The sequence below is a fragment of the Anser anser genome, assembly GCF_964211835.1.
Source record: "Anser anser genome assembly, chromosome: 6".
NCBI classification, from domain to species: domain Eukaryota; kingdom Metazoa; phylum Chordata; class Aves; order Anseriformes; family Anatidae; genus Anser; species Anser anser.
The window spans coordinates 22983682-23011650 of NC_139726.1; the positions used below are offsets into that span (position 1 = coordinate 22983682).

General features: G+C 39.2%; 1 long non-coding RNA gene across 5 annotated transcripts; it reads right to left on the reverse strand.

Annotated features, from left to right (window-relative positions):
* Positions 1-725: 725 nt before the first annotated feature.
* LOC310901404 lies at positions 726-27969 on the reverse strand. 5 transcript variants are annotated; one of them, XR_014585784.1, is made up of 5 exons: positions 26576-27969; positions 22377-22927; positions 13886-14878; positions 13191-13302; positions 726-920 (listed from the first exon to the last, which is right to left on the reverse strand). It is a non-coding gene; the product is annotated as an uncharacterized lncRNA (long non-coding RNA). The 5 variants fall into 5 exon arrangements; XR_014585785.1 differs by lacking the exon at positions 26576-27969 and having other exon boundaries at positions 22377-23823; XR_014585787.1 differs by lacking the exons at positions 22377-22927; positions 26576-27969 and adding an exon at positions 18925-19729 and having other exon boundaries at positions 13191-13298.

The window sequence follows — 27969 nt, forward strand, 5'->3', positions numbered from 1 at the left end:
AGGAGTTAGTGCCTCCAGCTACGACCAGAAGGTACATGGGCAGGCCTGCTGGGGATCAGCCGCTCTCCCCATGTTGAGGGGTATGCAGGAGGCTGTGGTGGAGTAGTCCACATCTTCAATAGTCAACATAAAAAGGTGTTTACTGACTAGCTAGGTCCTGAAGTCAAAGGAAGAGGGAGATGACATTTATTTGCTAGTGAGACGAGTGCTAGCAAACTCTTCCAGTATCCCCTAACAAAGGTAATATGTGTTACAACCAGTATCAATACTATGCTTTTAAAATTTTCTGAAAAGCAAATTTTTTCTGTTTTTGTGATGTCTTACAGAGCCTTCAGAGACCAGACTAGTGACCTGGAAAGCCTGCCAGTTTTTGCCTTAACAAAGGCTGCAAAATCAGGTTCATATTAGAAAATTAAAATAAAAATAAAGGAGACATAATATACAGCAATGGCCGCCTTCAGTTGTAACAACCTCTCTCATTTTTACCTTGCCTGCAAATTTGTGTGATAAAATAATCGTCATTTTTCATCATTATGTCTTTATATCTTTCATAAGAGAACCACTCTCCTTGTTATCTTTATTCGCTGCTGTAAAGAAAAAAAAAAAGATAATGTCCCTTACTTCATAAAACAATGCTGTTTTAAAGCTTTCATTTTAGAGCTAGCGTTAGGCCATGATGAATTGCTGAATGGTTGATTTCCTGACACTCTTTCTTACTAACCTTTCCTGACAGCTTCTGGATTGCTCTACCTGGTAATTTGCACTATAATAATGGCTACAGTGAGATGTCTCTTAACTATTTCCTTTATTTTTAACAAGATTCTTAACACCCTCTGTAGGTGACAAAATGCAATTACAGACGTGTAGTGTCCCCCTGAGGCCGGTTGCTCGCAGATGCCACCAGTACTTTAGTAGCGCAACTGTTAAATGAAACGAAAACAAAGAATCAGATTCTCTAAACATCCACTTCAAATAAAAATTTAATTAAAAGTTATGAAGGCGTTTTATTGATTAACAATCTTAGTAATTAAATAGTGTAGTTGACTTTTTTTTGGGGCGGGGGGTTGGATTTGTTCTTCCTTGGAGATCTCTAATTGTTGTATGGCTTTACATTTATTGATAACTCTGTTTGATGAATACAGATGCCACCTTTTATGGTAGTCGTTGACAGAGTAATCATATTGTGAGAAACACCAGGCTTATGTAGTAACAGCTGTTGCAGTTATACATGCTGATATCCATTGGGAAAATGTGTTTGCTGCTATCATGGGTACACAATAAATGGAAGGTGCAATAAAGCACAAGCTAACATTTTGAAAATCCTTACAACTCTAGGAACTTTATTGCAGATTACAAGCACTTTGATCTCTGTCCAGTACTTAAGTCTTAATTATCAGACTAATTGCACAGACTATGTTCATTTTCAGTGGTAATCCTTTCGTGATTAGCTTCTGTGTTCAATAACTGACTTATCCTTTAATTAAAAGGACTATTAACCTTAAGGCTGCTGCTGTGGTTTGGGATTAAACCTATACAGAGTTAATATTTAATATCATTGTAAAAGCCTTTGGTGAAAGGTATAGAATGAAAATATAGTGATTCCCTCCTTTACTGTAACTTGCTTTAGGAGAGAGCTTCATTATATATCAGCATAATGTATTTTCCTTTGACATACTACTAGCTTAAGTCCATTAAGTAAATGCAAGAATATGTATGCACTTTGAGCCCTTTTCTCATTTACAGGCAGGGCATACTTGCACTGGATATTTCCCAAGTCATTCTAAACAGTCGTGATCAGCGGCTGATCTGCAACACGCACACAGAGACAGGACAGGAGCAAGCCTTTAAGGTCCTCCTTTTTACAACATTGAAATATTTTTTGTATTAATGGACTAGGCAGTATTATTTTTGCTTATGTGGCAGTGAGGAGTTTATTTAGGAAAAGGAAAATGCTAGGTGAAACGTGCTATAGAGGAAGGGGTTCTACCGTTTTGCCAAGGGCCACTGCGGTCCAACAGTTTGAAAGACTAAGAAGCAAATCCACAGTCATTGATGCCCAAGTGCGTAGGCTGCCAAAAAGCCAGATGCTGCTGTGGGAATCACTGTGTATCTTCTAGTTTGGCATCTGGGTCCTGATATGAGCAGCCATGACTAATGCCTGCCTGTGACTTAAGGTTCTACTGCTACATTAATATCTTTGCTTTTGTTTTTATTAATTTGTTTTAATAACACCTTCCCTCTTTAATGTAGTCAAGCACTTCAGGCAGATTGGTTGAAAAGCAAGCTAGGTGCAATGTCAAATATCTGCTCTCCTCAATAGCCTCATTGACTCATGGTGTGGAATCTGTTGCTAACTCTACCTGGTCAAACTAGACTTGTTAAAGACTGTCTTCGTCACTGAACTTGTTTGCTTACTTTGAATATGGTTAATTTGGGGTTAAGACTTAATTATTAGCTAGTTGTCATTAATGAAAGTTAGTATCTATTAACCAGCTGCTCAAACAACTTACAAATTGAGTAGGAAAATGTATTATCTCCCACCCACATTTAAGGTAGTGACAATATCTCTATCATTTCAATGGGACTATTATTTCATTTTAAAGGGAAAAATATTCTTCTTTTTATGCGCACCGCTCTAAGAATATAAAAAAATGTTCCCTATGTACAAGAGTTTCCTCCAAAATGTTACCTTCCCTGTATAACTCAAATAATATACATAGTGAGGGCGACCTGACCACACACTTTCCTGAATGGAGTGAAGATAAAAGCACTGTATTTGAAATCAAGAGGTGACTTCTGGCCCATGATGGGAGTGCCTGGCTCCAGAATTATTATATGGTGTTAAGTGCTGACAGTGCAATAGGATTTTCACAAGACATAAATACAATGAAGGATCTGCAAGCCTAGTGCTAGCCTGAGAAACGAGCCTGTTCGGGCTGCCTAGATAGAGCATGTTGGAGAAACACAGCCACAAACAAATATCTCGTTAGATATAGAATGAAAGGCTGAAGTACTTGGCATTAAAATATTTCCACACATGCTATTTTAAGTACTTTAACTGAGCAATTCTGACAGAGTTCAGAAAGACAGGTGTGGAGACTGGACTCATATTCTGGAAGTTACTAGCTTTCAGAAATTTGGGGATTACCTTGCATTTAGCTACAGTACTTTGATGATTCATAGCAATTCCCTGTTTGGTCTTACCAGTCATGTTAGCAATAGGACTGTTAATATTCATTGTCTCTTGCATAGTCAGTTAGCAAATTTTTATCTGAAGGCTAAGAAAAAATAATGGAAAACTCAGGGAGAATTGAGACTCCTGAAATATTCACTTAACAGCTTGAGAAATAGGAACTAAACATGGAAGCTAACTCTCCATTTTCACTGACTAGAGAAAAGATGAATCTGTCTACATTAAAGATGGTCTCTCCAAAACCCCCTTGCTTTCTTCCTTCTTGCATATGTCATTGACATATAATACATTCATTTGAGCAGCTGTACAAAGACATCTCTCAAGGAGATAGCAACCCAGGCAGGGTGACTGTAGATACTGATAGATACTTCTGGTATGTTCAGAGACCCAGAAGCAGTAGGAGAAACATGGCATGGCACACTGGTATGAAGGCCATCACCAAGTCTATGTTTCTGAGTCATGTTTAAGGTTACTATGTTCCATCCACTCCTTTAGGATAAAACGAAGTGGATAGAAATGGACATGTCAAGTTGACAGAAAGGTAGTCACAGATACCATCACAGGTATATATTTTGTAGGAATAGTTATGTGAGTAGCAACTTTATCTTTTTCATTCTCACCACAGAGCATGATTACACAGTTACTCATTTCTGTGAGCTTTCATATCTCTAACCTGACATCCATTTAACTATTTTAGTCACTGTACAGCTCTGTCCTAGTAAAGCAGGATAGTTATGGATCCAAAACCCCAATTCAGTATGGTACTAAGAATATGCTTAACTTTAAAAAGGAGTGTGTATATACCAAAACTCTGCTACAGGCCTAATTACTATAGCAAGTCAACATTAAAGTCTCAGGAATACTAATGTATTTCAATTAAAAGTACAAAACCCCTATAATCTTATTAGAAGTTTAAAACCATTATGAAATACAGTTAGAGCATGTCAGAAACTACTATAAATATAAAAATTAAATAAAGGAATTAAAATGAGTGGAAAGGTTTTTATCTGGAAGTCAGGACTGAAGTTCAATCTAGAAAATATTAATAAAATCCACATTTAAAACAGGAGGTATTTGTCATAAACATGCTGTTTATCTACTGAAGTTGGTAAATATTGGCTATTTAATAGCTTTAACTCCATGTTCTAATAGATGATAATCATACATTTTCATCTAGATGCTTCCACATCGAGGGTGGCTCCTGGGCAAACAGACTTTTGTCAGTGAATTCTGATTGCCAATTTTCAATGGCTGGAACGCAGTCTCCTCGTGTGTACTAGAGCAGACAGTTGCCTATCATGTTGTTCCAGTTGCTGCCAGCTCTTTGCTGATTTGTACAATAATAAGCGCCTATTTCCATCGCTATTGGTAATCTTGTCATTTTTGTGATGTCATCAGCGCAAGTCAGAACAGAAAAGGTCAGTGGTACAATGATGTACTGTATATAAAATGAGCCATTAAGAGAAAAAAAAGCGGTTAGACATTTAAATGACCAAGCTTGCCAAGGCATGGGAAAATATATACTGAGATGGTCAGGATAGCTATATTTTGCAATTCCCATAATAAGTGAATAACTTCACCCCCACTATGTTGGCCTAGAGCAGTATGTACTGCACAAGACAGCCTCGAGCTATGCCTGGATAGACCAGAGGGAGTCTGGATAAATATATATTTAATGACTGACACTAAGCATATTTAGTAAATCTTGAGAGTGTCCCGTATTCTGCCCTTTAACTTATCTAGTGTCTATACTATAGAAATATATACAATTTGAATATAGAAATATATACAATTTGAATATAGTGTGTAGATGTTTACCATCTTCTGTATTTAAAAAAAAAAAAAGTGACCAAAAGACCAAAACCAGCGTAACAAAACCTTTTTGTACCACAAATGAAGCAGGAGATAAAGTCAAAATTCAGACAAAGCATGATGCTACCAAAACATCTGAAATGAAGTTCCAATGCCTATACAAAACACAGAAGGAGGAAGGGAGGGAAGAGGGGAAAAAGGGGACCCTGGGCTGCAATGAGGGGCTCCTGCTGATTGACCAGGTAATCCCACACAGAACAAGAGAAACACCTCTTTGTCAGGTCTTACACATTGCTTAGGAACAGAGCAATCAAGTAATTCCTAACATTACCAGCTACTTTTCCTTATTTTTTTTCTCCACTCTCCCTCTTCAAAAATGTGACTCAGGTCCTTCAAGCCACCTTCAGAGCGCATCACCCTGCTCCACTCAGCCTACAGCTCTCTCCAAACAGAATCAGCAGCATTTGGTATGCTTAGCATATACAAGCGTATCATCAGCAAGCATTTTAAATTTGTGATAGTCACAGTTCTTTCTGGGTTTCCATCAGTACTTCTTACAAAAGTAGCAATAAGATAAGGAGAATGTGGGATCTGAGTGGCCTCTGATAAATATCTCTCTCTGATTCATTGCTGCATTTTTACAAGATGCTTTTGCTGAAGTTAGGAAGTGAAAGACCGAAAAGCACGGTTGTTCTACATCAAAACTGAGGGACGACCAGGAGTATGCTGTGGATAGGAGCAAACAGATGTTTGCTCTCACAGCTAATGGTGGAACAGTAAGGGAGCAAGTGGTACTGCCTGAAGGCTGTATTGTGTTGCCTACCGTACTTCTCAGTGATCTTTGAACACAGGCAAGCACTGAGGTGATAAAATGACTAAATTATGCAGCTTATCGAAGACCAGAGAAGGCTGTGAGGTTGACAGGAACCTAACTCCTGATAAGGAGATGTCCTAATAGGAGATACACAACAGCAGATTAAATTCAGTGCTGACCAGTGGGAAGCAGTGGATGCAGAAGAGTTCTGTGAGCATCTTACTATTTAACACTGGTCACTTAGTGATCGACAAGCTGACTCTGTGTGATAAAAGCTAAGGGACTTCCTCCACACGGGCCTCTTAACCACACAGTCCTCTGAAACTCTAGGTTTTGGCATCTCTTGTAAGTGGGGTATCAGAAAACTGGTTCCTTACAGCAACCCAGTCTCCCCCCCGCCATTCTTCAAGTTAAACATAACTGCTTTCATATCACCATTTGCATTTTTCTATTTAAGATGTGGGGAAGTCATGTGATTTTTATGAAGACTACAACACCAGTCTATTCGTATTGTATTTTTAGAGACATTGTATTGATTGAAAGAGAATGGGCTAACCTGAGATGTAAACAATGACTGGCATTGGCCTTAACCCATGTGATTAATATCACTGATTTGTCATGCTGAGTGATGTGAAAAGAGAAACGATTGGTTGTTGATTATTGAACAGCTCAACACAGGGCACATTTGGCATGTCAGACGAGAGGCTATTCTAATGAGCTAGAGCTGCTGCCAATTACTTAAGAACCAGCGCCTCCTCCACAAGCTATTTCGTACATCTTCAAAATGTTTAACTAAATTCCGGCTCAGTAACAGATTGCAAATAAGATGGTTAGACTCAAGAACCTGTGCATATATATTCCTTTAGCAGGCAGGTGCACATGAGATGACGCTAATGGAGCCTTTCATTCTCTGGTGATAAGTAATTAACATATAGCACAGCAGTCAGTTTAAGAAATGTTCAGTTCTTTGTAGAATCTGACAGACCAGTGTAATTGAAACATCCCCTCATAATTTTTATTTACTGGATTCAGGAACAAAAATTATCAGTACTGAAAACTATTAGAACAAACTCTAGGAAGACAAACTCTAGGAAGAGACCTCTGATTTTGCATGGCCTGCTGTAATGACACTCTTAAATACCTAAAGCTTTGGCCAGAAAGAAAGCAAAATATGACAACCAGTCACAGAAGGTATAAATATTTCTGTTACATCAGTACGGAGCCCACTAATCATAAATATCAGCTAAAACTTCTATTTTATTTTTTTTTCCCCTCCATGGATGTGTGATCAAATTCCTCTTTTTTTTTTTTCAGTAGCATAGACATTACCCATGTTCAGATTTTCCATAGTCCCATTATAAAAAACAAACAATACTCTGGCCATGCCCATTCAGCTACTGAACTGCCTCTGCTTAGAGCATACACAAGGACACCTGATTTAGAATAAAGTTCTGACTATTTAAGTGTTCTTCATTTTAGTGCTTTTACATTACAGAATTAAAATACTTGTCCCGGAAACTCTAGAAGCTCCTTTCTCTGTAGTTTTGGTATGCTATCCAGAAATCCAGACATAACAGAAAATAAAGATGTCTTCATTCATTTTGAGACACTTTTTAGTTTAAATTCTTCCTATGGCAACTACATTGTTTTCCACTTAAAGTGTATATAGATTCTAACTGTAAATTGAATGTTGAAAAAGTGTGAGCTTTTGTGAGCCAGATGGATCTCAATAGGCTCTGTGACCATGAAATTAAAGGTACGTCAGTATTGTTTCTGGTTTAGGCACATGTGCAAAACAGCATGCAAGCTATGTGCTAACATGCACAAGAAAATGCATATTGAATGCCTCTCTCCTTTGATGAGATCAAATGTGTTTTACAACTGGAAGCCTATTTTAGTTAACTCCCATTGCAAGCAAGTTATTTAAGGTACACTAACACCATAATTATTGCTATTAAGATTAATCTTTTTTTCCCCCCTCTAGATACTTGGCATATGAAAAACTCTTAAAAACCATGTTTGTAATAATTTGTTTTGGGTTCTGTAGTTGAAGCACCTTTATATTTTTCCTCATGAAATATTTGCTGCCTCCAATCACCTGGGGAACATTACCTTGATGAAGCCACTGAAATATGCTCCATCAGTCTCAAAGGGTTTTCCTAGCCTACTTTTCACCCCTTCTTGCCAATTAAGCTGCCACATTATGTATGATAGTGAGGGTCACTTGTTTTTTCCAAGTGATATTCTGAATTGGTGAAGATGACAGAAGCATACTGGCCTAGTGAATAATTAGAGTGGATCTTAGAGCCCCAAACCCCCATCTTGCACCGCCACATGCTAACTATTTTTAACCTCAGCTCATCTCCTCTAGCAGGATACATGTGTTTTTGCCAGGAAAAACTACTGCAGTATTCTGCACTGGGTGTCTGTATTTTATATTAAGAAATTAACAGATAAAATAACTAAAGAGATGTTGAAAAATATAAAATTTGAAGAAATATATATATATATATATATGCAACACAAGGCTTACTTCCATGAATAAGACATAATGTTGTTGTCGGACCACATAACATTCATTACACTGTATTTTGCAAATATCTAAGCAATTCTTCATTCACTCACTTTGAGTTCATGCATACATCAGTTTATAGAAAAAGTAAAAAAAAAAAAAAAAAGCAATCCTTTATGTTATAAGACCAAGAAGTGCTACCCTATAGTTCTAAAGCAGTAGTCTCCATTGTAGTCAATGAAATAAATCATCAGGTATAAAATGTTCAATCAGAATTTCTGTACAGTTTTGCCACTGCACAATCTCCAAATAATCACAGGAGGCACAGAACATAACAGGATTTAGTAGTTTCATGCAGAGACAAATATTTGTGATTCTAAGTCAGCCTTTCCAAAAGGAAGACACTTACCTTCAATGTTCAGGATTAATCCACTGCCTAAGACATTTAACAAAAGGGCTTAAAGGGAGAGTTACTGACATTGGATGAAGGTTTTAGTGAAAGAGCAGAGATGCCTTGGCTTGGCTAGCTTCCCTCATATAGCTATTAACAAATTTTACTGCAGTAGTGATCACCAGAAACAAAGGAGCCAACAGGACAGTAACGCAGGGCTGAGTAGTGACCTTTCTGCCTCCTTCCCTTCATTGTTCAGGTTGGAACAATGATGCATATTGTGACCAAATTCCTCAGCTGAGCTCTAATTGTGGACAGGGTGCAAGAACTAGAAGATTTGCCATTTGGAACTTGTAAAAACAAGATTGAAAAAAAGATTCAGTCTTCAGGGAGTACTCAAGAGGTCATCTCCTTTTAAGATGTAACCACACAATTGTATAAGTTCTCCAACCTCACACTTTTTGTTGCTCTGTCTTCCTTAACCTCAGAAAAATCTTCCAGCTACAAGAAAATGCTGCCTTCTCAACTCCACTGGAAACGGTGCTATTCACTACTTGCACAAGTGGCTGGGAAGCAGGAAGTAGATGCCCCAGATCACAAACAGAGATTCTGGGCAGTTTACAGCAGAATTACAGTTTAGACCATGGTCCGTGCCTGTTCCAAGCTATTGAGAGCTCCACCAACTCACCCAGCCCCAGATATGCAGGCGAAAAGATCCTCTCAGCCTTAACAGCATAGTACACCTTATATTTCAGTGAGTTTTTTCTTTCCCCTGCAGCATGAAAGTTTTTTGGCTAAGCATCCTTCTAATCAGGACATTTCAGAATTGTTTTCTATGCAGCACTTCACCTGCTCTACCTAGGATTGCAGTTAGCAATTTTGTTTCCCTCTGTCTTATTTCATACAATTTGCTGAAAAAAGAGTGGCAGCAATAAAAATTGAAAAAAATTGAAAATTGAAAAAATTGAGTGCAGACCAAAAAAAAAGGAAAAAACACAAGAAACCCACATCAGTGTACATATGCTGGTCCTTTAAGATATTCTGAAACAGCATAGGAAGGGCAGTAGCAAGCAGGTAACTTGGATATAATGTTTATTTTAGAGTTAGTGATAAATCACTGTGAGATAATAATGGGAGCATATGTCTCCAACAGCTTTTCAGAAAAGGTGTTCTATTCTAAATGTAAACTAGTGGACCAAAGAGATAGTGAAGATTTATTTCCTCTTTCCTGGCAGAAATAGATTTCTTTCCTTAGCATATTAATGATGATGCATTAAAAATGTTTACAAAATACCATCACTTGAAATTATGAAATGAATGTAATTAAATCACCTACAAGCCCTTAGGGCTGTGAACACCAGCTTAAGCATTAGTGAGACAGATTGCAAGCTAGGATTCTGGTTGTTTCTCTCATGCTGGGGAGAAATGGAAATAGTATTGCGACTGATAGTCCTACCACTGCACAGAATGTAACACTGGAGCACAGCAGAGAGGAAAATTCCCAGTGATAGCTAGCACCAACTGGAAGTCCTGCCAACAAGAACAGCACTGCCAATTTGTATCTCTGACCAAGGTTATCCAGGAGAACATTTGCCATCATCTATTTTCCAAGCAGCTTACTTTGGAGTTGCTATGGTTAGGCTGAAAATGGCCTTGGGTGAAAAAGAAACAAAATCAAACCAGGGTGACAGACCTAAAAGGGATCTTTGCCTGAAAAAGAAATTTTCCTAAGGAATGGTATCACCTGAGCATACAGTTATCCTGAGGACAGGACCAAGCTCTTCCAGTAAGCCTGTGAGACCAGACTGATGGGTACCTGCATTTGCAGTCACCCCTCTCTAAGGCTTCTGTGGGTTATATTGATTGCTGGACAATTATTAACAACTAGGCTCCATCACCTACAAAAACAAAACAAAACAAAACAAAACCCACACCACACCACCACCAAAAAAACAACAATCCATCCACCCCCTTTATTCTACAGCTTTGAAGTGGGTTGTCCTCATCCATGTTAAAAGCTTGAAGTTAACCCTGGCAGAGCAGCTCACGTGGTGAAAGATAGGGCACAGACATCTGTGGGCCCTTTATTTTAAGCTTCCACTGTCTCCAGATCTGCTGCGGCCCATGCAGCATATTGTACAAAACATGAGTAGCTTTTGCTGAGTGGGAAGGGGTAAAAGATCTATTTGTCACTCTAGACTTTCAACTGTTCGATTCCTCCTTGGATCCAGAAGCCTGACCAAGAGTGCATGCCTCATGTTCAGTCTGGTCAATTTTTTAGCTCAGAAGCTAAAAAAACATGGAAATCAGGAATGAGAAATTGTTTGTACATGATAAATCTACTTCTCTACTGTATGCAGAAATAGTCTCACTTATAGCACCATTTTTTTTTTTACATCTTACAGTATATGTTTTGATCAGAGAAACATCTGGCTCAAGCAGTCCCTTTGCTGTTTAATTTAAGGGAGAAAAAAACATGAAATATTGTTTGAGTCCATCTTTAAAAAAAATTTAAGTTGTATATACATGAATTCTTACAGACATGACCTATGCTAGGACATCTCTGCAGAACTGTGTAGTAGACAACATTTAGAGAATATCTGATTCCCTACAAAACCTGGATTAAGTTTTCTACAGAAATATTGAAGAGCATGGTCTCACAGTTAACACAGTTGCATATGACATATTCTATCTCAGTTTGATAGTTATCTCAGCAACAACGCAAATGACTCATAGAAAAAGTTTTCCACAAGTAAACAAAAATTTCTGTTCATCACTTTTCAATTTTTCCAGGTCAGAAACCGTGCAGATTCCGAAGGTGTTAGATATATGTACAGTTGGAGCCAAAAGATTTGCAAGAAGGGCAGGAAGTGCTAGGAATAGGAAGTCTTGAGCTTAAATTTGAGCTTTTGCTATGTGCTTATTGTATTCTTCTCAATAATTCACTTCATGTTTTCTTTGTACTCTCATGCATAAACTGAGAAAAATAATCCTCATGAACATGTACTTCAGAAGTATCTTGCAGCTTAAACAATTGATGCTCCAGCAGTACTTTAAAGAGTCTAAGTCTTTCCAAAGGTTTGCTTAGAGAGAAGTACTCTACATTTTCTGAGAATGACATTTCTGAAGTGTTCAAAAATTAATTCAGATTTAATCTCCCTTTTTTAGCCTATCCACATATACAGTGTAAAGCAATTTTGAAGCTGAACACAGTAACAACAGCAAGCAGTAACTCTATAAAACTCCTATGGCAACGTTTCCTTCATAAGCACTTGCCCCAGTTCTTGGGAAACATCCACCCAGTAGGATTGGGGTTCTGCGTAAAAGTTATGTGAGATAACATAGTGAAAGATTCTATTATATAGGACATGCCCCCAAAGGGTCAGATTTACAATACAAATATATTAGCAGTAATAAGTTGTAATGCTCTAAAATCCCTATTACAATGATTCCTTATTCAGTTCAGGGGGTGAACATCATGCAGACTGACAATTGCTCACACAACAAATGGCAAGGATAAAAGTGACACTGAACCTTCATCTTGGTTCCTCAGAACCATCCATCCAGTGATATTAGGGATTCACACAAGACATATGTAAGAAAGCATCATGAAATGTTACAATATAAGGTTCTACTACATGGCACAAGCTGAGAAAGGGTCAAGTTTACCATACATACATCACCAACTTCCAACTGCATACACTAACTTCAGGAGTATGTGAACAGCTAAGTACTATAGGCAAACACTAAATACATAGAGCATAGATATCTACATAGGCATCATGTAGTAGCCAGTGTTCCTCAAACTGGTAATGTCTTCCTGTTTCTTGGAGAAGAGGTTTCAAGTACCCTTTCCACCTTCTTCCCACAAGCTCTAGGGGCAGTGTCCATGCACTGACAAAACCTTGGACTGATGTTACCCATGGTCACCAATAAAATGGGCATTTCAGTGTTTTACACCATGCTTTTTCCAAACTTAGCTTCTAAGCTACATCTCCCTGTACACTTTACTGCTTTCGAACATGAACTGTCAGGGTCTTCACCAGGCACTACATGATGCCGGTGTGCACATACCAAACTGCAGAGGCAACCAAAGAAACACAATCAAAGGGTGCATATATGACAAACTGAAAGGCAGCTCCTCTTATTTGAAGAAAGAATGGCCATATTCTAATTAGGAACCACACCTAAAATTCCACCTTCTAGGCTCAGAGCTTTCTATCCCTGTAATCAGGGCCAGTTTTTCTTAAGTTTGTGAAAACCACTGAGACACAGGAGATGCATCATAGATTCTACAGCTGCTGGTACAATGTAGCTCCCATCTGAAGTTATTACCGTAAGGCAGAACATCCAAGAAGTATTGAACTTCATAGAAGCAACTGTATCCTAAGCCAGTATTACAATTTATGCATTAGATTTGCTACTATGAAGACAAAAGATGAACACTTCACCAGACCCAGCATCTTACCTTACACTGCTCTTCTAAAATGCACAAGAAGCCCTTTCAGCACGTATGGGCAGATCTAGCTCAGTGGTGAAGCCTAGGATGTAGTTGCTTTTGGCCACTTATCACCACCTTCCTGAAACGTTTTTACACTTAATTAAAGGCAATGTCAAAACCTGGAGCTCTCCTTTTTACCGAGGGCAACTAGTTGGTGTTGTACTGAGAGCGAGTCCCAAAGGGCACTTTTCAATTAATAGGGGTACTTGCCACAGCACTGCAAAAGGGATGGCTTTTGCTTAATAATGAATGCATCAGCCTACAGCTAGTGAAAAGAGAGTGAGATTAACACTAGTATTTAAGAGGTTTCTCACATAAGCAGCAAAATTAAGGAGAAAAAAAAATCACTTTGTTGCTTTATCAGTTCAGTGCTCTCCTTTAATCATTGTTTGAAGTCCATCTTTTTTTTTCTTTCTTTTTTTTTTTTCTTAACCTTTGTGGGTTGCAGGAGCACTACATGCTGTTAATAATAGCACTGTGTTGATTTTCTGTGTTACAGCAATAACATCTTTTAATATTTTTTTAAAAGATAATGTTAGGGTAAGTTTCTCTTATTTATACAGCTAGCTTCAGCAAGACTATAAGAAATTTTAAAAAGGATAGAAAAGAATATAAGATAACTTGTGGAATTAAAAAAACAACAACAAAAAAAACACCCTTACCAATCTTAGTCCTCAGTAAATAAAATGCTTTCAGACTCTTCCAGGCATGTTAGAAACATTTAAAAGCACTTCCCAGAGCTCCTGAGAAGTACATGTCTTCTGTCAACTCAACACTGCACAAACTGAGCAGGAAAAACCCCCTGTTACTCCTTCACATATTTCAAGGTGTAAATGGAAAGGTACTGTGTCTGAAGTCAGGTGGCAGCACTTACCCTCTAAGACAGCTCCTCCCAAGACCAGGTTTTACCTCCATCTCCATGGAACCAGCACAAAACCTCAGTGCATCAGGTTCCAGGGAGTGACCTCAAATACTCATGTCTGCCGCCTATTCAAAGGCACGTGACAAAATTATGAGCTAAGTTCTGTTGATAATCAAACTGAAAATGAAGGTAGTTGCTCAAGGCCTAGTCTTTCTGTCCTGTACTGGTAAGGTGATCCAGCTGACTAGGCCAGAAGAAAGGCACAACATTATGGCCTCTGAGCCAAGTCTTGAACAGACTATGGAAAAAAATTAGTTTAGCTGCTCCAAAATGGGAAGAGATCCTCTTGCAGCAATGCAAATGGGTTGATTTCAGATCAAACAGCTCAACATTTATGGGTCAGACCCCTCTGAAGGAAGTTAGGACACCCACTCAGGGTGCAAGCACCGAACTGTGCACTTCCCTGAGGTGACTAGTTTCTTGCAATTTGTGTTTCCCAGGCCTTAGTGATACAGCTTTGGCAGCTCTAGAATTTCAGGACTCAGCCCTAAAACCAAGGTATAATATCTATGGTAGCTCAGTCCAACATAGGCTAGCTGTTGCTGGAAGTCATTCCCTTTCCATCTCTGTGTGGCAGGAAACATTTGGACATCTCATCTCCTCCATGTAAAGCCAGTGGGCAGGTCTGGTCCAGGAGGCCTGGTGGGCCAAGTACCTCAGGGCTCCGTGCAGCTTTCCTGCTCTGAGCATTTTTTGCTCTGCTTTGAAGGTCATGTTCCTTGGAGATCATGTTCTGTGGAGTGAGTACCAGAAATTAGACATTACCTCTACAAATGCGATGTCAAACCACCAGAAAATAGTTATCTCCTTTAGAGAATATAAATAGTCCACTTGGAATAGAATAGCAGCAGCAGAAAACAGTTCATCTCAGAATAACCTTACAGTGGTGGTTAGGTGCTTTCCTGGAAAACATTTCATTCTTGAATAGCCAATAAGGGAATGTAACTTAATCTCAAGTGAGAATTTTAGCTACTTGTCTATAGGATTTTAAAAAAAAAAAAAAGAAAAAAAAAGAAAAAAAAAAAGAGTTCCTCCTCCATTTTGTGACCTCACAATGAAAAACATGGCCAGTCAGAAGTATAAGAATGTTTAAAAACAATCCACAAAGTGTTTCAGGTTGACTGGAAAAGCTATTTTAAAAATAAAAATAATTTACAAGGCCATAAAAATGTACCCTATCCTGTGTGAGTGACATGAAATAAATCTATGGCTCATCTATATCAAGCTTTGGAGATGCTATACAGAGGGTGTTTGTAAGCAGGCATGTGTATTTTCTGAACATTTGGATATATATTTTTGATCACAGTTGTACCTTTTTCATTTTGTGTTCCAATGCTCCTTTGAGGCTACTCATGTACCATACTGGCTTGAAGTGGTACATCTGTTCCTTCATTATGCTCTGCTCAGGTCTTTAAATACCTGGAGCAAACCCCAGACTCCAGATTTACCTGCTATTTTAATATAGCTGAACTATCTCTTCTCTACTTGGCAGTCAGTGTTATTGCACAGACTGTATAGTTGAAGATCATAAATTTTTCTTTGTGCCCAATAAATGCACTCTTTCAATAGGTTAATGCTTCTATCCTGCAATTATTTCAAACAGGTGGGCACTCTGACACTTGCCATTAGCCAGTCCGCAACACACAAATGTATTGATCAAGTCAAAGATGCACTTCTGACTTGTGCTAATCAATGTATCAGTTCTCCAAGGGTTTTTACAGTGTAATGAGCAGGAAATATAAACACCACTGCTAAGTTTCTCTCTCTTCAGGGAGCAACTGAGTGCACATATAGAAGAGCTGATGTACTGATTCACAGCAAAATAAAATGACATCTCCAAATAAAATTTTAATCTTAAGCATGTAGGTAAAGTTTTGAGGAAGACTGATAGGTAAAGTTGCAAAGTTTGCAGAATTAGAGCACTTAATATACAGCTATGGAGCTACTGTGCAATTGTACCTTTTGTTGTAAGTTTTCCAGAGATAACCAGAGCTTGACCTGCCTTTAGGCGCCCCAAAGAAGCCAAATGATGTGACAGGGAGTGTTTTTGATGAGGAATTAGTAGTTTCTGTCCCACTAAGCTAGGGCCAAACACATTCCTTAGGGTGTTCTTGGGATTTTTGCTTTTGGAGGTGATATTCTGAAAGTCCCTATCAGTGGATGGTCTTTAATTTACCATGCTTCACCTTCAGTATTGGAGTTGCAGCTCTATGTTGACAGTGCCATGCAACAGCCATGCATTTTCTGTTAGTCCAACATTGTTTACAAAAATGAACAAATGCATTCTGTGCACGCAGTCACTGAAGTAAAGCTTGCTGAATGCTGGCATCATAAACATATTGCATTCAAATTTAGTTAAGGTTGGAGATTTCTTTTTCATATGAAATTTGTTGAGCCTTTCTCTACTGGATCTTTCATTAAATAATCAGAGAATAATACATCGTCTCTGCAGTCAGTGATACCATTTGCCACCCTCAGTAAAGTTTTATGTTGTCTCTGATAAGGCAGCTGATAAAGTGTCAGATAAAGGGCATTGACAAGCTGCAGTTAGGATTCTGGGTCAGTACAAATCAGTGCTGACCCCAAGGTCGTGAACAGTATCTGAGGTTACCTGAGGTTTAGGTAGCACAACAAAAATGATGCAGAGAAAAAAAGTCTAAAATCACTAAAATCTTTTGCTTGCAGTAAACCAGTTTACTTGAAATAGATGGGAAAAATAATAATATACTCTGATCAATCCCTCCAGTTTTTACTGTATTCCCATAGTTACCTTCAGCCCCTAATGACAGGATAGGAGTCTATAACTCTTTCTTTTGGATCTCAAAGTACATACACCAAATCCAAGTGCTAGGCTCTTTTATGTCTTTAAACCAAAGATATCTGAATCAGTCATTTTTATAATGTCTCTTGAAACAAGAACTCTTACTGAAGCTTTATGTAAATATATAGCTAAATGCTATCACCAGCTGACCCATTTCCCATTGTCTACTATATATCAGGGACAAAACTCCTTCTGAGAGGCACAAATGCAACCTAGGAATTCTTAATCCCAAAATTCAATGTGTAATCCACTGGCACAGCGTGTGTCATATATTTTAATGGCCAGTGTACATAGATACACGTGTACAACTGCAAGCAGATAATGGGTTTACTCTTTTAATGGAGGAAGTCTTGGCTGCTAATCTGAAGGCCCTGGGTTCAAGCCCTACTGATGACCCAACTTAAATTATTGTTTTATTAAGTAAAGACTTAAATATGACTGATATAATTTAAGCTATTTAATCTTCCATTATAGAATGATTAAGATTCATCCATCTGTTCTATAATCAAAGATTAATAAAGTTATGAAGCTAATAGTATAACAAGTGTTTTTGCTAATCCCAAATTGTTGGGATAGTTCTCATCTGGGAGCAGTGAGGGACACAGCAGGAGGAACAGCCCATCTCTATTAGGAGTGATTAGTATAACTTTAAGCTATAATTACTTGGATACATTCACACAGGAGACTGCTACCCAGCCATTAAGTATCCTTAAGAGGATGATCTTCTCTACCAAAAGGTCCAGCAGTTTTTCTGACAGTTGAGAAGTTTATCTCCACTAAGTGCCTGAAGGGTGACTCAGTGATTCATATGAATGACAGGTGGTTTTTGTTTGTTTGTTTTTTAAAGTGGCTGACAATAAAAAAAATAAAAATTAAAAAAAAAAACAATAAAAAAAGACTCTATATCATCTTTCTATGCTCATTCCTCTAAGGGGATATCCATTAGTTAAATGGCAGGAAGGTTTTACCAAGCTGAAGGCATCTTGTGTAGCCTACTATCTCCATACTAGTCCTGCAGAATCAATAATTTCTTTGGCTATTTGGCATTACCACTTCTTCAAACATCTAGAAAGAAACCAATGAAAAAAATATGAAATCCCAGGGGAATGTTTTCTACCCTAGAGCCATGGTGTACAGCAAGAGACATTCTCAGGTGCCTGCCAAGAACAGCTCCGGGCAGTACAGGTCTGGCAGCTCATGAGTATCTATCAATAAAAACAGCAAAACAGCGACACAGATAGTTTGCCTAAGCATTCTCAAAAAGTACACTGAGGTCTAGAAGTCAAGAAAGCCCTATTCTCCCTGCCTTAAAGGTAGACAAGTAGAGGATCCAAAAGGTAAAACTAATAACTCAAGAACTGCATTTATGAGACAAGGCAGACTGAGAGTCTTCAGAAAGTTAATACCGGTCAGTGCACAGATGGAAGATTTTTTACAATCCTTTTTGGATACTTTTTAGTGGTCAGTTTTTATTTCTCATAGGAGCTGAAGACAGCACCTAAGCAAAAGGTGCTTCTGCTATTTAGCCAAATTGCTAAATGAAGAGAAATTTCACTGGGAGTGCTTTGAAACCAGTTCTATAATATCAGAAATAATCACGCCATTGTAACTGATCCATCTGAAAATTGTGCATGTTCCCCATACTCTTTCTTCTTCCCTTTGCAGAATGTTGTTTAAAAACTCATATTTCTAGTGAATTGCATGGACCTTTTTCTAACTTCCTATTTGAATTTTAGCTAGGCCTGAAGTAATCTCTTTCTATTAGCATCAATCTTTAAATGGAATGGCTCTTCTTCCTCTTTCTATTTCTTTGCTGTATACAAAGCCAGTATCATATATCCTCATCAGCTTTATTATTACTAGCTTAGCCAAGCCTTGTACACCTGGAGCATACCTATATTCTGAAATACAATAAGGTACAGAAATCTAGAGAGGGCATCAAACGTTTACATTCTTACCAGATCTAGTGCACTAGTGGCTGGGGCTGTATACACTAGCTGATTACAGGATGACTTTCACATGATCTTTTGTTTCTGACGAAATCCCAAATAGTACCCAGAATACTTTTTAATATTGCATTAACTTTAATTTAAAGCTTGCTCCCCCACCCCACCCCAATTCTGCCTATATAATATTCCAGTCTTGTTCCAAAACAACAATACCTTCCAAATTTGCATCAGCTGCAGAGTTCATTAACCCATCTGTTTTGTGGCAAGGTCATCATGAAAACATTCTTTCAACTCTAGATTTTGTCAGTCTTTGAACTAGTACCATTCTTCCAATAACTTTCCCATTCAGCTCAGCTAATTATCTCCTATTTAGCCAGTTTCTTGCTCATCTGATCATTCTTTCGCCAATGCAATATTAACTAATGTTTACTTGAGGCACCTCATCAAAACCTTAACTGAGCTGCCAGTTCCATACATCTTATTCACAGTCCCACACTTGACTTTTCAGGCTTTTTGCCTTCAGCTTTCTCACCTTTCCTTAAGGCTATGATGTACTTCTTGAGTATCACTTACTGGAACTTCTGCTTGCCACCAGTTCCTTAGTATTTTCTCTGGCTTTATTTTTTTCTCACAAGCCTTCACAAAAAGCAGCCAGCAAAACTCTAACAAGCTCCACTTCATTTTCAGTACTGACACCTGCCTGTGTTTGCGTAGCAGGAGCTATTGCATTGCCCACGAGCTGAGCTCCGTGCTTTCACAAGGAGAAAGCTCGCAGTTGTCTCTGCAGACACAAAAAAAACCCACGATCTCTAATCCTTAAAGGTGATGCATAGAAGAACAAGTTGTAAAATCTTTATCTCATAAACATAAGAGAAATAGAACTTCTGCCCAATTTGTGTAACAGCATTTCCAGCTCAGAATATGTCCTTGTCTGTCTGTGTAATCCGGTGGGTCTTTTTCAAAGGCTTTAGGTGCAGAAGTTGAATGATTGCACAAAAGTCTTGGTTTAAATTTTGATTTCAATAGAAGTACATTTTCAGTTAATGTGGCAGTGAAGAGTGAGAGGACTACAGATGCAGACTTAACTGACAAAAAAATAAAAAAGTGAAGTGAAGTGAAAGGAAGGAAATTTTTATTGTTTCTTCAAAATTCTGAAATTAGGCTTTTAGAGCCTAACTCAAATACGAATGCTCAAGGTATAACTGTGGGAATAGGGATAAGAATTAAGATAAGAAATGAGGAAACATAAAATATAAATATTAAATATGGGGTCACCTAGAAACTTCTTGAGTGTTTTTCCAAGCTTGCTGCCCTCTGATAGCTTAAACAAACTGCTCACGTCCTCATAGTCTTTCCTCAGTTTCAACTTTTTATTCAATTTTCTTGAGAAAGAACTGAACAGAAACCAACACAGAACTATGGTGAGTTTTGACATCTTATTTACTCAGTAGGGAGATAACTTTCAAAGATAAAATATCACTTTCCTTCTGAATAGTAAGCTTTGTATTTTTTTTCCCTACTTACCGCCTTTCCTAGTTGCAAGTTGCATCAGTTACTGCCACTACAAATGTTTATCTCATGAGCAAAGAATCAACGTTATGTCTATGCCTACAAAGGGAAATAAAGAGGAAATACTTTCTAGCCTTTTCCATCAACTGTGGAGTCAGCAAATGGACCTTCATTTTAACACAAATTCAAATATATTTAGAATTATTTACTTGTATTACTTTGCTTTTAAACTGACTTCCTCTGGTAACAGGTTTTTTTTTTTTTTTTTTTTTTTTATATCTGAACAGTGTCTCTAAATCACAGAGTTCCTGATATAACTGTTAAAATGAAGCCTCTCTATCTGTAAGCAACTAAAAACAGATAATTGTAATTTCAGCAAAATGTCAGCCATTTTCTCCTGCCCCACAATAAACAGCCAGTGAATGTCCAGCAGTATCATGCAAGTGCTCAGAGATTTGCATGTACGCTGACGAAACAAACATGTACAGGTTGAAGTAGATACAAAAAGAAGTGTAGCATGACACATTTCAGATTAAACAGAGATGTCTCTGTGGTAGAGTGTTGTCTGTGCGGTACAGTGTTGTCTCTGCTATTTTGAATGCTATTGGGACAAAAACACTGATTTAGGGTAAAAGATGCTATTGAAAACTGCAAAGCCTTCCTACTCCTCCTTCCATCGCAAGCATGTGGCTATGTCTGCCACTAGGTCTAATTACTAAATCTGTCATAAATTGTCTCCATACTCAGATTCTGCTGTTTTAGCAAAACTAAGATCTGTATCAGGATATCATAAACACACTATGCCAGGTCAGAAAGTATTACTTTGTCCTAATAGAAGTAGCTTTCTATGGGATCACATCCCACGTATTGTATCACCAGTACTGAAGCTCTCCTAATGTCTCATCTATGTGTATGAGTATAAAAATCATGAAATGTCAACTGTTCCCTGGATCTGTGTGCACTGAGTTACAGTCTGGATTAGAGCCTTAATCCAGAAGAAGAGAAGCAGTCCCATCACAACTCTGTTTAGACAGAGTAAGATTGAGGACTTTTGTTTCAGCCGTCCCATAAAAAATGAAAATAAATGGAGCCATTTATTCTGCAAAAGTTCTGGAATCCCCAGAGCTTTCTGCCTGGTCCCCAGGGACGAGTGCCACACACATCCCTGCCACGAGCACCCTGGAGTCATTGTGTCCTTCAGCCAGTAAGACCTGGGCTGAGCTGGAGCAGTGATAGCTCATGGTACGGTCCAGTGGTTGTGAGTCAGCCAAGGTGGCAATTTAATACATGCTCTAAAAAGCCAGTCGGTCAGCTACAATGCCTATATGTTGCCAAACCACTGAGTACCGTGGCTTCTGAAAGAATAGATCGTGCTCCTAACAGTGATCAGGATCATTTGGTTAGCTGTAAACTTTAGTTTCATAAAATAGGTAGTGGTAGATACTGGAGTTTTAATTTCTGCATTTCCTCCTTCAGCAGAAAGACTTCCCATTGCAGTGCATTACAATATAGGATATAAAAATAGTTTCTTTATCATCACAGCTGCATAAATATATAGTCAGAGACACTCTGAGCAGAAAAATTGTTAATCAGCTCACATTATAAAAACTAAATATTGGATTGAAACACCAAATACTTTGCAGAGTTTTCACTTTATTTCACAAAAGAGATTAACTGGATTCAAGGTGGGCTCACAGACAGTCTATTCTAAATTGGACCAGAAATCATCAGCCACCTACAGTCTGAATTTGACCCCATTATATTAAACAAAGAGCCCTGAGAAATAATTGAGCTGGGAGCTGCACAACAGCCTAAACCCCTGCTGGCTGACAGTGTCCAGCAGAGAACAAATGAACCCACTACTAATGGTAGTCAACAGCTTCTTCAGAGGATTGAACTTATCAACCTCTAAAGAAAAAAACAGTATTCTGCCTGGTCCTTAAACAACTAACCTGATGTAGAAAACTGAACAAATTCTCAGCTACCGCAGCTCTTCTAAAATCAGAAGATCAATGAGAATGTAGATCAAGATCTTACCATCTTCTCTTTGCAAAACCAAGCATGTGAAAAGCATACCAAACATTGTTCAGCGCGTAGGATCCTGCTAACTCGTGTAGGCCTCAGAGATGGCACACTCTCTCGGCAGCCTGGGAGCAAAGACAGAGTCCCCAGGAGCAGTGATGCATGATTCTCGCACCTCACTGTGCACACGGGCTGACTAGGAGGTGTGCTGGAGGTGTGCTGGAGGTGTGCTGGAGGTGTGCTGCTCCCCTGCAAGCACGGGAAGCCTCTCGTGTGCCAGCAGCTCAGCAGAAAGCACAACCACAGGCTCTGAATTCGTCCTTCTCCAGCGACGGCTGCTACCCAAACTGCGGAGGCAGGGTCAGTTTTTTCCACTTTTGCCTTTTTAACACAGTGGAGCATTAAGTGCCTCCCGCTCCAGAATAAATTGTGTGGATCCACTGCTATGTGGGCTGCAGGCATAATAAGGAGTGCTGTGAATCTGCAAACACAAAAGTGTTGATGACTTCCTGGCAGTGGCCACTGCTATCAGCTATGGCTGGTGACATTCATGCTGCAAGTTAATGGAATAAAAACCAGCTTCCTACCTAAATTAGTTAGGATAGTGAGCCCAGCTGCTACACGGTGAAGAGAGAATTAAATAAACCCTGCCCCACTTAGACTCTCCAGCACATGGTGATTTCTCTCAGAAAACAGCATCTTTCAAAAACCCTTCCCTTCTTTCACAGTAGCCATGCACGCAGGTAATTAAGCCAGAACCCCAAGGTGCTGCTTCACCAGGCCTGATCCTGCTGTACCCACAGTGCTTGGGCAGCTTTGCCTGGGGCAGAGAGCCCTGTGGCACTGCCCTGTGCTGAGCTGCCAGCTCAGGAAGGAGTGAACCCCTCCTCTGGCCAACCACCACGAAGGGGAGAAGGCCCTCCTTCCCAACCTTGAGGGGTTTCCAGCTTCGCACACCTGGCCCTGAGCTATAGGGCTTGTCCTTGAGAGGTGTTGGGGAAGTGGGTGGCCAGCACAGAGACCTCAGCTAATCTGAAAAAAAACCCAGCTTGTACGTGCTAGAAGAGCTTTGCATCTTAAGAGAAACTCTTTTCATATTTAAAGTGTAATGGTAAATCTTTTTTTTCCTTGACAAATTGATCAGTTAAGCCCTCCTCGTGTTCCTTCAGATGCCCTTCTGAGCACAGGAACTTGCAGTTCAGTCCCAAGCTCCTGCACAGCCTGGCACAGAGACAGTCTGTCATCGACAGCGCACACGTACGGTGCACCGATAATTCTGGTACCACATAGCAGGTCACTCTGATTAGGGCTCTTTTGCCATACACTGTGTTTTGTCTTTTTTCTGCAGCTGATCGGGGGATCTCAGAATTAATTAAATCTCCTGATGTACTTAGACAGCTTGTGGAGTAAGTGCTAAGGTATTAGAGACACTGAACTTGTTCATTTGATTTCATCTCTGTAACCTGAGCTCCAATTTAATGCTGTATCTCCTACCCTCTTGAAGATTAATTACTGCACCAGTTAGCAAGTCATCTCACCTGCTTTCATTTGTGAAGAGTGTAAGTCAGGAGAAATGTAACTCGGGTATTACTTGGGCTTCGTATATGACCAGTGAAAAATCAGTTTAGAGTTAAATATATTTAGCACTACAACACTTTTTCTCACAACCAGCTCTAGGTTGTAAAACCTGGTCAGGTTACAGGTGAAGCAGTATGACTGACATTGAAATTCTGCTTTCATTTGTCCCACTACAGACACAGACACGCTCAACCCCACTCCCAGTTCCAGAGTACTTTCCTGGGTTTATATGTGTGCTTGGGAACAGGTGTCAATTCTCTGTATTATTATTATTTTTAAAGGCGTTACGGCATGACAGGAATGACAGCCTGAGTACTGACAGGAGCATGTCAGAATGGGTTTTGTCTTTATAGTATACACCCTGTGGGCTCTGCAGCGCCCTGATGACACAGACAAGGGTGCGTGAGTGGCCCTGAGACCCTGCACAAGGACTCCAAGGTATCCTGTTGGCAAAAACCTCTGCTCCAGAACCTGCAGGTGTTTAAATAGGACAAGTATATACAGAGCTTAAAGGGACTCCATGTTATGGTGGCTGTGCAATGAGGAGGCACACATAACAAGGTAGAAACTTCAGGGAGGAAAGCAGTATAGACACACTCTTCCACTTGAAAGATACGTCCAAGAAGTTTTAGTTTGTTCACTGGAGAGTAACTTTGACAATTTAGTGACTAGGGGAATACTAATTTTAATTAATCAGACACTGAGCCAAGCATATTTACCTGTGGGAATCTAAATCTATTAATTCCCATCCATTTTCTCAAGTCCACAATAGGTACAAGTCTACCTTAAAATACACCTCAGGTTTAAGACAATCTTCATTAATGTATTTAAGTTCAGCAAACCCAAGCACTAGCCACAAACAGAAAGGTTCAGGTGATGCTGTGTGCTGGCCTAGGCAAACCTAAGTCTGTATCACAGCTTCCCCAGTGGTCATCTCCTTGCTCCCAAGAGCACAGCCAGCTTTGTAGGCAACCACTTGCAATCTCAGCACTTAATACATATACAAGACAACTGTGCATCCTTGTATACTGAAACTTGCCAAGCCCTGGCGGGCAATTGTTTTGCACATCAAAATTTACCTATGATCACTGTACTTCTTAGCATTTCTGTTAATTTTGTCATTGCTTCTTGCAGTGCCCATTGACCATGTTCTCCTGCACAGTGGCATCAACATTCCCACCTTTGGTACCTGAAATATAGTCCTTACACAGTCTTTTCACCACAAAGACACCGTTGATTCGTTTCTAGACTCCCTCATCCCAGGAAGGCCATAGGTGGCTTCTTAGGGTTAATGGAATTTTCCACTAACTATCCAGGATCCGATCTCTACATTGTTTCACCCTATAGCTTCTAAAGGACTGCTTACAGCACCATCAAGAACCCACAGCAGTTTTTTCCAGGAATATTGTGAAGACCAGTATTTGTTTTCTAAAGTTTCTTTTAAGTTCCTTCAGTTATACATCCTAGAAGTGCATCCAAGCGCAAGCGTTGCTGTCTGCTTTAGCAGGGCACCAGGTTGCCTGTTACAGACAACATGCAACAAGTCTTGCATTAATTCAGATGTCCATCCCTTATCTTGACATCTGAAAATGGCACCTTCTGGCAGCTTCCCCTTCGGTATTGTCTTTCTTTTAAGGATGATGTATAGTGGCAATTTTGCTTTATCTGCTAAGACCACCAGCAAAGTGGCAATCCTGTTTTTTCATTGACAGTGTTTTTGATAAGTGATTTGGGCCTTTTTTATTGCACGGTAATATTATGTCTGAAAAACCCAATGCATGTCTGAAGAAAAACACAGATCTTTGATTTGTGTTGCCTGTGTGCATTAGTAAACATCTGTGGATTTCATGTATTGATTCATATTGTTGAACTTCTACTATTTTTTCATATAGTTAAAACAGACTTTAGCGTTGTTCTACGTTAACTTTATAAACGTGAGTATTACCTCATTTATATGTGCCGACAGACATTGGTTTTGACTTTCAGAAGAAATTTTTAATTGTGATGGGAACTGTGAAAGGAGCCCCTTCTAAAACTAACAAATTATTTTTGTTAGGAATTTCCTAGTCTAAATAACCCTTTCTGAATTCCACTATTAATAGATATTTTTTTCTTTCTATAAAACCTATGCAAAGACAGTCGTGAATCTACTAAGAAGTTTTCATATGTCTCATACCGTGATGCATAATATTTCCAAAGCATCTTCAAAAGGCAGGAATCTACTACTTTAAGTATTCATTAGCAGTGGTAATTGAGATGTTTTGGAGAATAAGGAGGAAATTATACATATATATAACATAATAAAAAATATATTATTTATAAATCAAGGGTAAGCAGTAGAAAGAGTTCATTCAGTCCATGGCTTTGAAGGAAGCAGTGCTCAGAGCAGCTGCTTTGGCTGCTTTTAGCTGATGTCTTGAAGAGGAGGAGCAGGAGAGCGGCAGCTCTCAGAGCTTCCCCTCCCTGGGGTGAGTGGTGGAGTCTAATTAGGCAGCGTCTCTAGTGCAAGGCTATACTAGAGTAGCTAAGGAAGATACTTGTCATTGCTTACCATCTTAATAATGCATCTTCTTATTGCATCTTTTCTAACATCTCTCCATTACTGTAAATCTGTTTTTTAAAATGAAAAAACAAAGCAAAACAAAAAAACAGTCAACAAATCCCATAACATAAAACCTCTTCTAATGATAAAATTAATATTTTTTTTTCTCCAGTGCAGACATACTTATAACTGGGGTACGAGGCTTCTCCCTTAATATCCAGCATCTTGGCACATTCCTTCTTAGTGCTAAGAGAGAAGGAGACAAATAGGTCTTTCCCCTTAAATTATACAGCCCAGCTTAGGAGCTGGAAACACAGAGATCTGTGTGGAAGATGTGTCTTCTGGTGACCAGCACAGCTCGTGAAAGCTTTCTGGTGTGACCAAATTAGTGGGGAAAAATGGAGGAGTCTGTTGCTTGTTTGGATTACAGGATTTTTTAGCTCTTAATTTTGCACCACATGAGGGTCGTTCAACTGCCTTGTTTTCGAGAAAATCATACTTTGTGCATTTACACAAAAAGTACCACTAAACATGCAGTAGAAGAAAGGAGTCGTACTGAGCTCTCTGAAGCTTTGTGGACACAGCAATCCTTCTCACAATAAACAGCTTGTGGGCACACCTGAAGGGGGTTAGGAGAACAGGCTGCATGGTGGCAGACAAGGTAACTGAAAATGGCTGTGTGTCTGTGAGTTTCCTGTGGGGATGCACACCTGGTAATACATGGTGCGAGAGATGCTCCTCTGTGCAGACCCACAGATGTGTCCTTGCAGTGCTAAAGCACCTCCCAGCTGCCTTGGGATCAGGACACCACACGGTTTCTCTGGTGACAACCCACCAATTTCTCCTGCCTTCTTCACTGTACTCTTTCTCCATTGTAAATGCAAGGTAGCTCCAAGTAACTTGCCCGTTAGTCAAAGAAGATGAGTAAATGACCTTCCTTAATGGGGTAATGCCAAAGAAAACAGGCAGCTGACTGCCTTACCAACCCCATGCCACTTCGTTGCTGATGCAAACAAAGCAAAAGCAGCTGTAACACAGAATATGCTGAAAAAGTCACCATGAATGTGTTATAAAAGGGTTTTTCCTTGTAGGTAGATCAGAGAGGTCTTTTGGATTTTAAATCCCTAAAGGATGGAAAATTATCTTTCTGAATGTATATGTAATAGTAAATGCTGATCTATGGATGCTGAGAAGTTTAAGTTTTTGATGAAATAAACTTTTAGCTCCCATCATCACATACTGTTATAGCAAATTATCTCCTTCTGGTCTGCAGTTTCCCTCTTCAGATGAGACAGAGAAAGTGATTTTAATTCCTGCTTTTCCCAAGGGATGAAACACACAGACACCCACAACCATCCCCTGCACTCCTCACTCCTCCACAGCTTACCTTCTCCTTTGCTTCT